This window comes from Sus scrofa, chromosome 7 (assembly GCF_000003025.6).
Source record: "Sus scrofa isolate TJ Tabasco breed Duroc chromosome 7, Sscrofa11.1, whole genome shotgun sequence".
Classification (NCBI taxonomy): domain Eukaryota; kingdom Metazoa; phylum Chordata; class Mammalia; order Artiodactyla; family Suidae; genus Sus; species Sus scrofa.
Genome location: NC_010449.5, coordinates 62185847 through 62201461, shown reverse-complemented (window position 1 = coordinate 62201461; position 15615 = coordinate 62185847). Strand labels below are relative to the sequence as shown.

Sequence of the window (15615 nt, the reverse complement as noted above, 5' to 3'; positions counted from 1 at the left end):
CAGTGTCATTGGAGCCAACAGAATGAGACCCCAGTTTGGCTCAGAAGCAAAGGATAACTTTATTCTTTGATTAGAGAATGGAGAGAGGCTCACCTGGGCTCTGGAGCGCGGGCTCTCCGGGAAAGGCTGTGGGCGGGGCTGGAGGGGAGTTCAGGGCGGCTGCGCGCGGCTTGGCGTCTCTGCCCCGCCGGCCGCCATCTTGAACTACGGCTCCTGCTCGGGGTTTCCAGACACGGTTGGTCTCCAGAGTTCAAGTGTCCTTTGCAGGCGTTTGGCACTAGGAATGCTGGTCTGAAAGGCCCGCTGGGAGGCTTCTGCCTTGGGCCCTTTGTGAACAAGTGAAACTGGACGAAGCACAAAGGAAAAGAAGGTTAGACTTTATTTTATTTCCCAGATTCTATTTTTATTTCCCAGGGATCGTTAATGATCTTTGCTGGTGGCAAATATAGGTATGATCCAAAAAATAAGATAAATTATATTTGGAGGATAATAAAGGGAAGCGATGGCGTGATTAATATCCGAAGCCACCAGAGTAAAAAGTCAGTAGGTACTGGATCAAGTAGTAGGATTATATTATTCATAGTATTTGGAAAAATGGAGCAAACTGGAGAATTCAGAGACTTGCTTCTGAGGCAAAAGATAAGGAGGATAAGGATGACGAGACTGTTGTTTTGGTTATATGCCTTTTAGTCCTATTTACTTTTTGAACAATGTGCATGTAATCTTTAACAGATTAAAAAAAAAAAAAAGCCAAACAATAGAAACCCACAACTACTACCAGAGCCCTTGCTTTCACACCAAACAGATTCACTATCCATCCACATGCCCTGTTGGTCCTCACCCAGCGGAGTGACTGCCCTCTGACTGCCCCCGCCCTCGCCTATGGAGTAGGGATTCTTCCAGAAGCACTGATCACAGGTGTGAATGTTGGAAGAGCCTACTGGAGATCACCCTTTGCACTTCTTGTTTTACTGATGAGGAAATCAAGGCTGGCGGTGAGTGACTGGCCCAAAGGCCCAAGTCATTAGTTTCCAAGTCTGAATCGGACCCTAGGTTTCCAAACTTTTGATGGGTGTTCTTTCTACTGCTATAAAGTGTTCCGTCCTGTGAATTTTTCTGGCTCATGTGAATATCTCTCTCCATGCTGTTGATTTTCTCAGTATCTTGCTTTTCCAACTCTTACCCATGTTCTGTTCTGAGCTTTATTAGAATAAATCCCAGGCTTTTTTGGCTGGTTGGGGGGGTGGGAGGAGTCCTGTACGAGTTACCCTGCCCTCTGCTGCCCTCTGCTGGCGACAGATGGTATTTACTGTTTACCCTTTAGATCCAGGCCTCATCAGCCACTTAATGAAGTAATGTTATCTTTCACACTGTGGGCGTTACCGTTCACTGAAGAAAATCCTTTACTTCAGGGTACCAATGGGCCCTCTGACCTATGCCAATCTGTTTTCACAAGTCCAGTTTGTTCTAGGCCCTTCTTGCTTCTTAAAATGTAAGCTTTTTTTTTTTTTTTTTTTTTTTTAAAGTTTGGGTCTTCCTTTATTTTTAAAAATTTTATTGGAGTGTAGTTGACTTACAGGGTTGTATTAGTGTCAGATGTACAGCAAAGTGAATCAGTTATACATATACATTTATCCGTTCTTTCTTCCCCTATAGGTTATTATAGACAATTGGGTAGATTTCCCTGGGCTATGCAGTAGGTCCCTACCTAAATTTTTTAATTTTTTAAACTGTTGTCTTTGAACTAACAGTATAGACATTATCTAGGAGCTTGCTAGAAATGCAGAATCTTGGGCCTCACTCCACATTTACTGGATAAAAAACTTCGCTTTAACTAGATCTCTGAGGGATTCACGAGCACATGAAATTTGGAGAAGCACTGCTCTAGATCCAGCTCACCCACACTTCAGGAAAGAATCAAGCTCAACCTTACCTACTTGGCAGTTATCTCTGATCCATGCTAATACCTATTCCAGTCTTGTTACTTGCTAATCGGCTCATCACTGTCTCACTCTTTCCTTCTCCTCATCTTGGTGTGATGACGTTTTCAGGGAGTAAACTGCTCTGACCCAAGTTCCAGGATAGACATATTCCACTGCACCCAGTGAGATGGGCAGGACACCCCAGTTCTCTTTCCCTACTCCCTCAGCCTAAGCCTGCAGACTGTGCCTAGTCGTCTTCTGTCTACTCCTTGAAATAGGTCCTTGCTTTTTCTCTCCTAGCCAGGCCCCCTGCTCTAGAGCTTCAGGGAATGGATTCAACATAGTCTCTCCGAACTTTTTTCCCCCCATGTTGTAGTCTGACTCCACATGAAATCATGCTTATTCCTTGAAAATAAGCCTCTGGTGTTTAAAGGTTAAGGAAATCTTTCTGTAGGCTTAAAGCAGACACTGATGTCAGTTCATCTCTGGGTAAAATTACTGGGAACGGAAGTTCAAAGGAAGCATTTCCACGTTGACAAGAAGAATCTCAGAAGTAAGGTTTTGCCCACCAAAGCTTTACTTCATGAGGAAGTACTCACACTGTGTTTAGAAGGAGCAGGTGGATTATTTAGAAACTGAGAACGGACAGATTTCAGATTAGAAGGAAGAGAATGTTACTCTATTATTAGAAACAGAATTGCTTTTAAAATAGTTAAGTGGAGATTGTGAGAAAGAGGAGTCAAAATAGAGTTGGCGCAATTCAGAAAAATTTTACTCTGCAACTAGTAATATTCTGCTATTATTGAAAATTATTTAGTGAAATACACTGTTTAAGAGTTCTGAACAGAATCATTTATTTTACATATATAACACTGACATGTAGTATTTCAAATCTGTTTTTGTCATAAGCTCTATGGATAGCCAAGCCTGGGCTTCACTGGGCCATACTCACTGACCACTTGAGCTCACAGCTGAGGGTAGCAGATATGGTCTTCATAAATGTCCCAAGAAGCCTAGGAGAACCAATCTCAGGGCAAAAATCAAAGTGCCTGTGTGGTTCTGAAGAAGTTATACCAAACTCCCATTTAGCACTACTGTGACTACACCAGCACCTGTTGCTTTGTGCTGAAGCCAAGAATCCAATTTTGCAATTGTAGCGCGTTAGCGAGATGTCAAAGGAGGTTGTCAAATCCTCAGGCCTGGCCGACTGTCCACTGATTTATACATTTCTATTTGTGCCAACACAAGCACATGCCTTATCACACATGAAGGAATTCCATAGTGAAATCATAAATGACAGATTGTAATGCCAAGAATTCTGAGCAACCAGTGAGTGTCCGGGCTCTTCTAGAACTTTCTACAAGCCCTCAATAGAGTAGGTAGAGTTTTAGAATGATTGATCCCTCAGCTGAAGCTTATTCAAGTCACTTTCTGGAGGAAAATGCTGCTTATCGGGGAGCTGTAATTTCTCTTTGCATTCTGTCTTACCCACTGACCAGCAGGTAGGGAGCAAGGGTGAAGAACCACGTCCTGAGGACCAGTGTTGACCAGGTGAAGTTCTAGAAGGGAGATAGTGTTTGGGTGCCATCAAAACCAACAAGGGCATTTCTAGTGCAAACAGAAATGTCTTCCCTGAGGACAGGCATTTAAGGGCGCTCACCTTTTCACTTCTTGGAAAAGATCATAAGTTCAGTAAAGTGTGTGATTTTCTTTAGATGTTCTGTATGATTTTTCCTGTGAGATTTCTCTTTGTGCCCTTTTTGTGTCTGATTTTTTGTGTTTCTGGGTACAAAAAAAAAAAAAAAAACAACCAACCAACCAAAACCCAATGTTTTTATTATGACTGGTGGCAAAAGCCAGCCCGGCCAGAGGTGTTTGCCTTTTCGCTGTCTCTTCCTCACTGCAAGCTGCTTATTGTTGGGGGCAAGGGGCTTGCAGAGTGAATAAAACTGGGTGAGCTTAAAAAGAAAACCAGGGACAAAGAAAGTGGCTATATTGAGTAAGTTTAAAATGCCCTACTTTCTGCAGAGATGCATATAACAAACTAACCTCTGAGAGCCACATCTATAGCCTCATTAAATGCGAGGAGCTGGGAAAAAACCTCCAGAGTTTATTAGCCTATTTCTTACTCCATCCTTGTCCTTATGCTGGTGAAGGAGGAAAGAAAGGGGAAGGGAGAGAGAAAGAATCATATTTAGAATGACAGCAGTAAACTTGAAGAGATGAAGTGGAAATAAAAGCTCAATAACTAAAATAACATCAGTTTTGGAAAAATAAAGAGATGAGAAATTTTGCATATCCCGGTCTCAGTACATAATCCATGAAATGTGTATCTGCTTAGTCATTAAACAGAACGCAGAGCAGCATCTGCACCACAGATGTCCTCAAGTGCATGTCTATGTGTGATGTTTAAAAACCATCCTGGGGAGTCCCCCAAACAAAATTGACTCCAAAAGTGACTATTATTCACCTTCAGAAAAGTGAAGGCTAGCAGGTCCTCACTGCCTGTTCCATTGGCCAGTTTTGTAATTCCTAAATCTGATATTTGTTAAATGTATATGGCATACCTGGTACTTTGTAACTCTGGGGTACAGCTATAAATATGAATGGGGTACATCCCTACCCAGGAAGTTACATTCTAGTCAAACAAATAGGATATTTACATATCAAATAAATAATTAAGGCATAGGATAGGACATGATGAAGTCTCATTGTGGTACAACCGAATAATACAACATTTATTAAAAACCTGCTATGTACCAACTTCTGTACTAATTATGCTACGCCTATTAACACATTTTTCCTGACAACAATCCTCTGGGGTGGAAACAGTGGAAACAATTATTATCTCCATTTGCAGAAGAGGAGATGGAGGCAGAGAAGGTTAATATCATCACCAGACTCTAAGTGGCTGAACTAACATTCAAAACTGATAGTCTGGTTCTTGTGTTCCAGCTCTAACCGCTGAGATTTTCTGCCTCTCAGAGTGAGAAGGGAGGAGAACAGGGGCCAACATCATCTGGGTAGTTTCTTCAAAAAAAGCGTGGTTTGATCTGGCTGCAGAAGTGCTAGTGGGCATGTGTGAATTGCCAGAAGCAGGGCTGGAAGGGCCTTTCTGCTAGGGGAACAGCATGAACATGCTGGACTCCAGGCAGAATGAGTGGAAGGACAGCAAGGAGTTACGGCCACTAGGAGGCCATTGTGGAAAAATAAGGGGCTTTGGGGTTATACTCATTGAGTTCAAGTTCGAGCTCAGCTACTTAGATGCTTAATTAACTTTTCTCAGGCTCAGTTTCTTCATCTGTTTTTTTTGGGAGGAAATCAGTACTCTCATCACAGGATTGTTAGTAACAGAGGTATTGTACACATAGTCTGGAGTCAGGCACGGTCACGTTGTACCTACACAATAAAAGAAAGCTTCTGTATTATTTAAAAAGCTGTGTTAGAAGAAATAGGAACTCATACAAGACAGGGAGATGGGGCCAGATCATGGGAGGCCTTACATGTCACAGTAGCAACTTGGAAAGTGAAATCACACCCTTTAGTGTTTTTCAAACAAGATTATGACCTGTTAATGGACAGTGATCAATTTTAGTGGGCAGCAACAAGTTTTATTTGTTTGGATGAAATCCAGCTGAGATTGAAATATCACAGTGCACCCAGGGTAATAAATTATTGTTTCATGAATCTCTTGATTCCTTTTATGTATACTTTTGTGCATTTTATATATGTGTGTGCAGGGTCATGATCTAAAAGTTATTTTGTACTGTGGGTCAAGGTAAAAAAAAGTTTTAAATGCCACTGCCTTAGGTAGTCTCTTCCTCTAGTAATTCCAGATGTCCCAATAGGTCATAACTTGCCAATAAGACCCAGAGCAGTTTTGAAATGCATGACACTATAGTAAGTGAGCACACAGCAGAGTGAGACTATGTGGAGAGGTTATCCTCAGTTAATCCCATGGGGCTGCAGAGGCACAAAACGATGGCTGAACAACGTGAGAAGAGAGGAGTTCCTTTGCAAGACTCACACTTTACTGCTTTTGACCTCAAGAAGCCATGCGGTGAAACTTGTTCTGAACCTGGCTAACAACTTTCACAGGTCTTTTGGAAAATTTGTTTCAGTTCAAAACTTCCTAAAGGGAGAGTTCCCTTTGTGGTTCAGGGGTAATGAATCTGACGAGTATCCATGAGGATGCGGGTATGATCCCTGGCCTCACTCACTGGATTAAGGATCCAGCGTTGCTGTGAGCTGTGGCGTAGGTCTCAGATATGGCTTGGGTCTGGTGTTGCTGTGGCTGTGGCATAGGCTGGCAGCTGTAGCTCCGGTTCAACCCTTAGCCTGGGAACTTCCATATGCCGCAGGTGCAGCCCTAAAAAGCAAAAGGCCAAAACAAATGAACTAAAACAAACAAACAAGAGAAGAAAAAATAAATCTTCTCAAAGGGAAAAACGTGTGGGAGATACTCATTCTTATAGAAGTACTATTTTTGGAGTTCCTGTTGTGGCTTGGGGAAACATCTGACTAGCTTCCTTGAGGAGTCAGGTTTGATCCCTGGCTTCCCTCAGTGGGTTAAGGATCTGGTGTTGCCATGAGCTGTGGTGTAGGTCATAGACTCGGCTCAGATCCTGAGTTGCTGTGGCTGTGGCTGTGGCTGGCAGCTACAGCTCCAGTTCGACCCCTAGCCTGGGGAACCTCCATATGCTGTGGGTGCAGTCCAAAAAAAAAAAAAAAAAAAAAGTACTATTTTCAGTTTTGCTAAATAAAGAAAAATCCCCAAAGTGTCTTTTTTTACCACCGCCAGTAACTTCTAATCTAACCATTGGGTAGGTTGGGTCTGTAGAATTTCTTCATTCTTAGGAGGCAAGAGCTGGTTCTTCTTGAACAGTTGTCAATGGCAGCCACAAAGGAAAGAAGCAAAGGTAAAGGGTGGAACGTTGGAGGCAGAAGGGAAGGTGAAAGATGGTTAATAATTACCAGTTAACAGTGTCAACCTAAAAAAAGTCTGGTCCTAAATAATTTCATAAGTGAGATTCCTCTTTGCTGTCTAATACACAGGCTATCTTTCTGTCCTCTCAGCCCCTGATATTCCCTAGCCCTTCCTTCTCCCTCCACATGGAAGCAGTTAGCCACTGTTCATATCTGACCCCTCTACGGGCTGCTGTGGCCTTGACCCAGCTTCTTACTGGTGCATCCCCAAAATTATGTTTCTGCTCTGAAAGGAGAAATTATTCTGGTCTTCTAACTAATCTTGCCTTCCAGGAAGTCACTCTAGTATCTCCCTCTAGTTTCATGTTCTTAACCTTACTGCTATGGTTGTCCATCAAAAAACATTCCCTTTCTTTCTAGCACAGTGATGTGAGAAACTGCCCTCCTGTATGTACTCTGTGTGTTTAGTTTGTAATATATATTCTTCTCTAGGCTCTCTAAGTCATTATTTTGACCTTAGATTTTTCTAGAGAACAGTGAATTCCTGTATCTCCCAAGCCTACTTCCACCTACTGAATTGATCCTGTTATTTTGCTTAAGGCCAGGAAATTGCCTCTTCACAATTTGTCTCTTGACAATCTTTTTGTTCTCCCATTAAAATTCATGTCAAAAAAGTATGCTTCTAGAACAATTTCCTACTTCCTGGATGCCTAATCTCATATGCTGTTCTCCTGAGATATTTTCCTATACTACATCATTTTAATACAGCAAAAATGTGGACTAGGGTCCCAAGGCCTCAACTATACCAGCCAATGCAAGAGAGAAAAGGACTCTTAGGGACATGAGATGTTAAATTCTGTAGTGACCTGGGCCCCAAGAAGTCTGAACATTTTCAGATAACTATTTAGATGTTTGACACTAGCCACTTTTTATTCTTTTTTTTTTTTTTTTTAAACGGCTGCACCTGTGGCATATGGAGGTTCCCAGGCTAGAGGTCGAGTAATCAGAGCTATAGTCACTGGCCCTCACCACAGTCACCGCAATGTCAGATCTGAGCCTCGTCTTTGACCTATACCACAGTTCATGGCAACACCAGATCCTTAACCCACTGAGTGAGGCCAGGGAATGAACCTGCATCCTCATGTATGTTAGCCAGATTTGTTTCCGCTTAGCCATGATGGGAACTCCAGACGCCACTTTTAAAAAAAATTTCTTAATCATTTTGTGTGAGTGGTGGCATGAGGTAAAACATTCCTTGCTGGAAGGTATTTATCTTCTAGCTTCTCTAAATATTGATTTGTTACACATTTAGAATCTTCTGACTCCTTAATTCAAAGGGGATAACATAACCTATAGTTTTCTCTAGTCTGTGTATTTTTGTAGCAGGAATATAATCTATTGGAATGATGTGCTATAAAGTTAGAAAAAATAGAGTGAAACTATCTTCTTTCTCTCCTGTTATTGTGATTTTAACACAGGAAAAAAAAATGAGAGGATTTATTACTCATTTCTCTCAGCCAGCACTGGAGTTCTTTCTGGATATGTTATCATATCCATTGTCACTGATTGAGTGTCCTGGGGGGCCCATATCCTACTAGAGACTCTTCATACATTCATCGCAACCGCCTGAAAGGTACAGATCCCTTATCAACATTTTCCTAGTGAGGAGAGACTCAGAGAGGTTAAATGGCCTCTCTTGTGCCAAGAGCTAACTAATAAACAGGGAGTAGAAAAGAAGCTAGATGACTTGGTCTACAAAGCCAGGAGCTGTCCCGGTATTGATGGAGGTGTACTTTACCACTTTCATGTTTTCAGTATCTAAAGTCTGCAGTGTCCAGTGTTGTAACCCCTAGGTGCCTATTGTGCCCTTCAGATGTGGCCAGTCAGAGACGAGATAGTGTATTTCAAAGGCCTGGTATGTAAAGTAGATGGAATTCATCTCATTAATAATTTTTAAAATATTGATTACATATTGAAATTCTAACAGTTTAGGTATATCCGGTTCAGTACAGCTTATTATTTTTAAAATTAATTTCACTGATTTCTTTTAAACTTTTTAATTGTGACTACCAGAAAATTTAAAATTTACATTCGTAGCTTGCATTACACTTCTGTCAGACAGGACTGATCTTAAGAGAAGCTGAAAGAATTTGTAAACTTTATTGTGCTTTGTGTCTCCTAATTCACAAAGTTGGCTTTGTTAATTACTGCTGTGTCCCAGGCTGTTAAACGTGGCATGGGCCACTGCCTTGCATGTGAAATTCGTTGTCTGCTTAGGGAGCCTCAGCTTTTTAATGAAGGCCTCTGCTAGAGGTTTATTCCTTCAGCTCAAGGTCAGTGGGATGTTTTGGCTCACACGTAGATGTCCCATTTTCTTGGCTGGCTTTGTGCCAGGCTGTCTGTCTGCTGCTGTGTTGCACTCTCAGCCACCAAAGTCAATGTTACCTTGTTCCCCGCAAATCCTTGTGAGACAGTCGATGGGGAGTTTTTTGCCTTAGAAGGCTAAAGGGCTATGAGTCTTTAAAATGGTTCCAGAAGTCCCAAATGAGCAGTGTGGTTTGCATAAAGATGGAAATATTTTCTATCACCCTTACAAATTGTGTACGCAGACCCACCCTACTGCACATCCCAATACCCCATTGCCTTGACTTGAAGTTCACCTCATTAACATCCTTGTTGTCATATATTTTGAGTGAATTTTCAGACCCCAACCAATTCTGGGTTATGACTTCCTTTGAATAATGAGTAAAGTAGAAAATGTAAAAATAATGTGTTATTTTACTGACCAGATTGGTTATTTGTGTTGAATTTTTTTTTTGAAATTTTTTTTTGAACTTAACCCTAATGAAACTTTCATCATATACACTTAATTTATTCCATTACATATTTCTTTCTTTTTTTTGCTGATTCTAATTTTTTATTGAAATACAGTTGATTTACAATGTGCCAATATCTGCTATACAGCAGTGACTCAGTTATACATTTACATATACGTTCTTTTTTTCTATTCTTATCTCAGGAGACTGGATATAGTTCCCTGTGCTATAAAGTAGGACTTTATTATTTATCCATTCTAACTTTAATAGTTTGCATCTACTAACTGCAACCTCCACCTCCCTCCCATCTATCCCATTCCCTCCCTCTTCCCCCTTGGCAACCACAAGTCTATTCTTTATGGCTATGTGTCTGTTTCTGTTTTGTACATAGGTTCATTTGTGCCATGTTTGAGATTTCACGTAAGTGGTATCATATGGTCTTTGTCTTTCTTTTTCTGACTTACTTCACTTAGAATGATAATCTCTAGTTGCTGCAAATGGGATTATTTTGTTCTTTTTTATGGCTGAGTAATATTCTATTGTATATTTATCACATCTTCATTCATCTGTTGATGGACCTTTAGGTTGTTTCCATGTCTTAGCTATTGTGAATAGTGCTTCAGTGAACAAAGGGGTACGTGTATCTTTTTGAATTGTGGTTTTGTCAAGATGTATGCCCAGGAGTGGGATTGCTGGGTCATATGGTAATTCTATGTTTAGTTTTCTGAGGTACCTCTATACCATAGAGGTTGTACCAACTTACATTCCTACCAACAGAGGAGGAGTCCCCTTCTCCACATCCTCTCTAGCATTTGTTATTTGTAGACTTATTAATGATAGTCATTCTGACTAGCATAGGGTGGTACCTCATTGTAGTTTTGATTTGCATTTCTCTAATAATCAGTGATGTTGAGCATTTTTTTTTTTCATGTGCCTACTGGCCATCTGTGTGTCTTATTTGGAGAAATGTCTATTTAGGTCTTCTGCCCCCCCCCTTTTGTCTTTCTGCCTTTTCTAGGGCCACTCCCGCGGCATATGGAGGTTCCCAGGCTAGGGGTCTAATCAGAGCTGTAGCTGCTGGCCAACGCCAGAGCCACAGCAACGTGGGATCTGAGCCATGTCTGCAACCTACACCACAGCTCACAGCAATGCCGGATCCTTAACCCATTGAGCAAGGACAGGGACCGAACCCGAGACCTCATGGTTCCTAGTCGGATTCGTTAACCACTGCGCCATGAAGGGAACTCCCTTCTGCCCATTTTTTGATTGGGTTATTTATTTTTTTTTTTGTTGTATGAGTTGTTTGTATATTTTGAATGTTAAATTCTTGTCAGTTGCACCATTTGCAACTATTTTTTCCAGTTTTGTAGGCTGTCTTTTCTTTTTTTTATGGTTTCCTTTGCTGTACAAAGGTTTATAAGTTTGATTATATCACATTTGCTTATTTTTGTTTTCATTTTGATTGCCTTGGGAGATTGATCTAAAAAAAAATTTGTACAGTTTATGTAAGAGAATGTTTTGCCTATGTTCTCTTTTAGGAGTTTTATGGTATTATGTCTTATATTTAAGTCTTTTTTCCATTTTGAGTTTATTTTTATGCGTGGCGTGAGGGTGCATTCTAATTTCATTGATTTACATGAGGTGTTCAGTTTTCCCAGCACCAGTTGCTGAAGAGACTGTCTTTTCTGCATTTTATATTCTTGTCTCCTTTGCTGAAGATTAATTGACCATAGTGTATGAGTTGATTTCTGGGCTCTCTCTTCTGCTCCATTGGTCCATGGGTCTGTTTTTTGTACCAATACCATACAGTTTTGATTATTGTAGCATTGTAGTATTGTTTGAAGTCTGGGAGAGTTTTACCTTCTGCTTTGCTTTTTTTTTTTTCCCCCTGAGGATTGCTTTGGCAATTCTGGCTATTTTATGTTTCCATATAAATTTTTGGATTATTTATTTTAGTTCTATGAAAAATACATGGGTAATTTGATTAAGTAATTTCATGGGTAATTACATTAAGTCTCTAGATTGCTTTGGGTAGAAGGGCCATTTTAACAATTCTTCCAATCCAATGCATAGCATATCTTTCCATTTCTTTGAACCCTCTTTAATTTCCTTGATTAATGTTTTATAGTCATAGCATATAAGTCTCTCACCTCCTTGGTCAGGTTTACTCCTAGGCTTTTTTTTTTGCATGTGTGATTTTTAAAAGGTATATATTTTTTAGTATTTGTTTTCTGATGTTTCACTGTTAGCATACAGAAATGCAATTGATTTCTGAATGTTAATCTTGTATGCTGCTACTTTGCTAATTTGTTGATCAGTTCAGGGAGTTTTTGTGTAGAGTCTTTAGGGTTTTCTATATATAGTATCATGACATCTGCATTGAGTGACAGTTTTACCTCTTCTCTTCCAGTTTGGATACCTTTTATTTCTTTTTCTTTTTTTAATTCTTGATTGTCTGATTGCTGTGGCTAGGACTTCCAATACTATGTTGAATAAAAGTGATGAGAATGGGCATTCTTGTCTTGTTCCGGATTTTAGTGGGAAGGCTTTTAGCTTTTCTCCATTGAGTATTATATTGGCTATGGGTCTGTCATAAGTAGCTTTTATTATGTTGAGGTATGTTCCCTCTATACCCACTGGTAAGAGTTTTTAATTATGAATGGCTGTTGGATTTTGTCAGATGCTTTTTCTGCATCTGTTGAGAAGATCATGTGGTTTGTGACCTTTCTTTTGTTAATGTGGTGTATGACATTGATTGATTTGAATATGTTGAACCATCCTTGTGAACATGAGATGAATCCCACTTGGTTGTGGCATATGATCTTTTTGATGTGTCATTGGATTTAGTTGGCTAAAATTTTGTTGAGAATTTTTGCCTCTATATTCATCAAAGATATTGACCTATAGTTTTCTTTTTTAGTGGTATCTTTGTCTGCTTTTGGTATTAGGGTAATGGTGGCTTCATAGAATGTTTTTTTGGGACTGTTTCCTCCTCTTCAGTCTTTTGGAAGAGTTTGAGAAGGATGGATGTAAGTTCTTCATATGTTTAGTAGAATTCGCCTGTGAAGCCATCTGATCCTGGCTTTTTTTTTTTTTTTCTTCCATTTACATATTCAATTTCACTTCTAGTGCTCAATCTGTTCAAATAATCGATTTCTTCTTGATTCAGTTTTGGTGGGCTGTATGTTTCTAGCCATTACATCTTTCTTTATTCATTCATTAATACAGGCACCACAGGGTACCTGAATGATACATATTCCCCGCTTCAAAATACTCTTGGAAGCCACCTGTGCAAACTGACTCAATATTTGTCTAAATGTGAATTTGTATTTGTGGAGGGTACTCACAGATTCCTTTTGGAGTTTAGAGGGGAAAGGACTTTTGCTCTACTATGACCAGGGAAAATATTAAAAAAAAAAAAAAGGTATATTTTGAGTTGAACTTTGATTGAGCAAAGTAGTTCAAGAAAAAAGCAAGAGGATGATTGAGTAAAGAAAGAGGTTGATGTTTGTGTGGGTAGGGAGCAGGAGCTGGGGTCAGGAAGGTAGGTGGAGTCAGCAGATTAAATTAAAAGTTCTTTAGTGCTAGATTGAAGAGTGTCTGTCCCTTAAGCTCCCACTTTTCTTCATAAATGATGTAAGGGAAAACAATAAAGTAAATAAATTCCAAGAAATATGTAACAGTGAAATAATAAAACATACATAAAGACTATCACACTAGGGGAAATGCGAATTAAAATAGGAAGATAAGAACAGATGACATAGCAGAGTAAAAACTCTATTGATGAGCTTCCTTGTGGTCAAAACAAAAAGGCAGGTAGGAGTGATTTTATAATTAACCCTATGAGGAAAAAAGTCTCTCTTCTAAAAAGCAAAGCTTTTCCTAGCATCAAATTTAAAAGACATTTTGACATGGTATGAGTAATATCTAGAAAATTCCTAAGCTACACGGGTTTATTTTAATGTACCTTATGTAACCCCAGGGAAAACATTCTGTAGATTGGTGCTTTTCAAAGCAACGTGCTTACAATCACCTGAGGAACTTGTTAAAATGAAGGCCCTGAATCTGTAAGTCTGGGGCTGGCCTCAGGTCCCGCATTTCTAATAAGCTTTCTTTGCCACTGCTGCTGCTGTCTGTGGAGTACAATTTGAGTAGGATCAGCTACTAGAAAAGTGTATTAAAGCAGGGAATCATAAAAAAATCCTGCGTACGATATTCATTTTATTATAACTAAAGGTGCATTTAGCTATCTTTTGATGTAGAGCCTGGGCCTTGCCTTTATGATGCAGTCTGAATGAGGAATGATTCTGAATGTCTACATTTTTGGAAATTTCACTTTTCTTTTATCATTGTCTAATGTAAATCTGGTGCGACAGCAATTTTTAGCACCTAGTTTACTGAGACTATCCAAAGCAGTCAATTAAATTTTCGTAGAAACAACTAGTCCCTTTTCATTCTTTTCATTCCTATTTTGCTTACTTTTATATACTATTTAACTAAATTATAAATTATAGTAACAAAATTAAAGAGTATAAACAGACTTTGAGAGAAAAACACAATTGAGTCTTGGCAAGCAAGTGTAACTTGGGAGACGGAAAAGCCCAATTTATTAGCTGCTAGCATTTAGCTGGCCCTGGGCTTTCCCCGGTGCATTTACAGAAAGGTTGGGGAACATCTGTTAACCAGCAAACTGGATAAGTGCATGTCAGCTTGTGTGACTCCCAGAGAGCAGAGGCTGAGAATCCAGCTCTCAGATGATTAGGTTGGATAGAATATAAAAGGGCCTGGGTGGGCAGCGTGTCCTCCAACAATATTCCTTAAATGTTTTATCTTGACCTGATGAATGCTGGACTGCAGCTGATTCAACACTGCGCTCTCTGGCAAGGCTTTGGATGAGGCACAGTCCTAGGAATCTTTTTTTTTTTTTTTTTTAATTGAGAGTAGGGTTCAGTGAGTGGTAGCTGCTGACCAAATGGTTCCAGAAGGCCCAGGTCATCAGGAACGAGCCATTTCATGGTGGTGTTGCATCTGTAGCACTTCTGGTCTCCACTCAATAGCGGAACTCCTGGAGGAGCCAGCTAAAACTCCCAGGCCTAACCAGTAGCACACAAGTGACAGAATAGGACAAAATAATCTTCAGCTCATAAAATATAGAGGATTGACAGGCAGCTTGTGTAAGGAGCTCCTACAGATAGGTAAGAAGAAATCAAATCCAACTGCCAAAGGGAAAAATGTCTTTGAATAGGTAACTTACTCAATGAGTTCTCAGGGAATGTAGATTAAAATCAGCTATTGCATTAACAAAAATTCAAAAGTCCTATAATATGCAGTGTTAGCAAGGGTGTGGGCTTGTGGGCACGCATTCACTCTTGGCTTATGTAATCATCAAGTCTTTCTGAAGGGTAATCTCAATAGTATTCATTAATAACAAATGTCTTGAGTGCCTCAGAGGGGCCAGCACTCCTCTGGCAACTGGGAATATAGCAGTGAAAAAAAGGAAGTCCTGTCTCATAAAGCTTACTTTTTAGTGGAGGGAGGTAGACAGTAAAGAAATAAATATATGTCTGAGGTTGATTGAAGCTGAGAAGAAAATAAAGGGAAGTAAGGGACGAGAATGACAGAGGAATGTGGGGTGCTATTTTATATAGGATGGCCAGGGACAGTCCCAGACAAGGTGACATTTGACAGTTTGCATCTCTTTGAAGAATGACTTGTGTCTGCATGCATAGGCAGTGAAAGAGCTTCAAGATCTATTATTTATTGAAGATAGTAAGTTGCAGAACTATATCTTAGATACAGTCCCTTTATATTAAAAAAGTGTGTGTGTGTTTAAATACATACATATAGTAGTTAGATACAATACAGAAAAATACACGGCGGGGATACATACATACTTCAAATTCTTAGCTCCAGTTATCTCTGGGGTTAAATTTGATTGCACAGGTTGTGGT

General features: G+C 39.8%; 1 long non-coding RNA gene across 2 annotated transcripts in view; it reads left to right on the top strand.

The window, feature by feature from the left end:
* LOC102159091 overlaps positions 208-15615 on the top strand; it is a 186964-nt gene continuing 171556 nt past the window's right edge. For both annotated transcript variants that reach the window (XR_002345851.1, XR_002345850.1), the window contains exons 1-2: positions 208-370; positions 806-995. This is a non-coding gene — a long non-coding RNA (uncharacterized LOC102159091). The remainder of the gene's footprint in view (positions 371-805; positions 996-15615) is intronic.